We start from the raw sequence: 2,817 nt of genomic DNA, 5'->3' as shown, positions 1-2,817 counted from the left end.
AATATGCCTCAGACAAGGGACTGATAACCAGAATACACAAGGAACTCAAGGGTCTTATGCGAAAGAAGAAAAAATGATTAACCCAATTAAAAGATGGGAAAATGAGCTGAACAAAAATCTCCCCAAGGAATATAAACGAACAGCCAAAAAGCATATGAGGAAATGCTCAACATCCCTCATCATATGGGAGATGCAGATAAAAACCACAATGAGATACCACTTAACCTCTGTCAGAATGGCAAAGATTAATAATATAAAAAGTGATACATGTTGGCAGGGATGTGGTGAAAAAGGGACTCTCCTACACTGTTGGTGGGAATGGAAGCTGGTTCAGCCACTGTGGGGAACAAAATAGAGGTTTCTCAAAGATCTACAAATAGAACTACCATTTAATCCAACAATCTCACTTCTGGGTATCTACCCAAAGGACATGAGAATGCTCAGTCAGAAAAGTACTTGCACATCAATGTTTATTGCAGCATTATTCATGATTGCCTAAACATGGAACCAACCTAAATGTCCACACACCAATGAATGGATTGGAAAAGTGTGGCATATATACTCTATGGAATACTACTCAGCCATAAAAAACATCAGGAACCTGGCATTTGATAGAAAGTGGTCAGATATGGAGGATCTATTGCTGAGTGAAGTAAGCCAGGCTATGAAAGAAAGGTATTGTATGTACCCACTTAATATATACCGACAATCCACACTCCATGGTAGAGAGCAAAATATTGGAGGACAAGTGAAAATACTTAAGTAGAATAAGACAGTGTGGAATGGGGTAGTGAGGAGAAGAGGACAGAGAAAGATAGCAAGAGAACAAATAGAAAGGCATGATATTAGTGGGACATAGATATGGCTTATTAACTGTTGATGATGACATCTATAGTATTCTCAACTGGATGGGTCTGAGAAGTATTTCATGATGTGTAAAGTTTTTACAAGCAAAATGAGAAATAGTGATTGGCTGGTAAAAAAAAATAATTGGAATAATAATAATAATGAATGGCAAAAACAATGAAAAGCTATTGAATAATAAAGTGGGGATTTTAATGTATCAGTATTGACTGACATGCATGGCATTCCCTTTTGAAAAAGCAATGTAATACACTGTAAGATTATATGCAATTCAGTGTAATATAAATAGGATTATGATGATAATAAATAATAAATAAATAAATAAAAGAAATAGAAGAAATGTGATTTAAAATTTTTAAAAAAATGTTTTCTAAGCAGGAAAAAAAAAAGAAAAAGAAAAAAAACTGTGGTTGTCCATGTGGAAATCCAGCACTTCAACCACCACGCCACTTGCTGGCTCAACTATTAAGACACTTATTTTGATTTTAAATTCTTACTTTGAAGAAATCTGAGGACAATTGATTCTTATAGCTTTTAGGAGACAACCTTATATACTATAGAAATCTGTTTTGTGTGAACAAATTTAAAATAAAGTTTCAATCTCTCAATTTTAATATATGAAAAGTTTTCATAACAATTTTCAAAATGTAATGTGCGCCACAGATCCTTGGGGCTCAAGGACTGAGCAGAGCTGGTTGAGCCTTCAAAGTCCTAAAACACAGGGCTGTAGGTTCGGTGTTTATTGGTTGAATTATGCGAGAGATGGACATGGACAAACTGATTCATTTAGAGCTGTGGAACAATATGCCCTTTGATGTGAAAGAACTTGTCCTGGACAACTGTCGGTTGAATGACGGCAAAGTTGAAGGCCTCACAGATGAATTTGAAGAACTAGAATTCTTAAGTACAATAAATGTAGGCCTCATCTTAGTCGCAAACTTACCAAAGTTAAAGAAATTTAAGAAGCTTGTACTAAGGATTCAATCTCTATTTATCATTTTACTTGTAAAAAGACTCTATCCAACATGAAATACTTCTCAGACCTGTTCAGTTGAAAATACGATACACATCATCATCAACAGGTAATAGAATCCCAGGGGGCCTGGAAATATTGGCAGAACCTCACACATCTAAATTCAAGTGGCAACAAAATTAGAGACCTCAGCACAATAGAGGCCCTGAGAAAGTTTGAAAACCTCAAGAGCTTAGACATGCGAGGTGACCAACCTAAACGGCTACTGAGAAAACACATTCAAGCTGCTCCCTCAGCTCACGTACCTCGAGCACTAAGACCAGGATGACAAGGAGGCCCCCGATTCAGATGGCAAGGGCTATGTGGAAGCCTTGGACAACGAGGAGGATGAGGACGAGGAGGAGTATGATGAAGATGCTCAGGTAGTGGAAGATGAGGAGGGCAAGGAGGGAGAGGAGGAAGGTGAAGAGAATGATGTGAGTGGAGAGGAGGAGGAGGATGAAGAAGGTTATAATGACAGGGAAGTAGATGATGAGGAAGATGAAGAAGATCTTGTGGAAGAAGAAAGGGATCGGAAGTGAAAATGAGAACCTAAAGATGAAGAAGAAGAAGACGACTAAGCAGAATAACCTATTTTGAAAAATTCTTATTGGGTCTTGACTGTTTTTTACCCGTATCCTGCCTCCACAAACTTATTTTTTTTTCTGATTGTAATGTTGCTGTGGGAACAAGAAGGGAAAAGTGTACTGGGGGTTGTGAGGGGAGGGAGGGCAGGAGGAGTGGATTAAAATACTATTTTTATAACCAAGACATTTTTTTTTTCAAAATGTTAGTGTAAAACTGCGGCACATATACTCTATGGAATACTTTTGAGTCATAAAAAAAGAAAAAAAAAAGAAAACCCTGACTTTTGACAGAAATATAGAAGATTTACTGCTGAGTGTAGCAAGCTAGGCTATGAAAGAGAGCCATTGTATCTC

The 2,817-nt window shown here is 37.2% G+C and overlaps 1 pseudogene; it reads left to right on the top strand.

Annotated features, from left to right (window-relative positions):
- The first annotated feature begins 1,626 nt into the window (after positions 1–1,626).
- Positions 1,627–2,418, top strand: LOC102469498 (acidic leucine-rich nuclear phosphoprotein 32 family member A-like; annotated as a pseudogene).
- Positions 2,419–2,817: the final 399 nt, after the last annotated feature.

This window comes from Tupaia chinensis, unplaced genomic scaffold, assembly GCF_000334495.1.
Source record: "Tupaia chinensis unplaced genomic scaffold, TupChi_1.0 Scaffold000093_1, whole genome shotgun sequence".
NCBI classification, from domain to species: Eukaryota; Metazoa; Chordata; class Mammalia; order Scandentia; family Tupaiidae; genus Tupaia; species Tupaia belangeri.
Note: the sequence above shows the minus strand (reverse complement) of the source record. Positions and strands in the feature narration are given on the sequence as shown.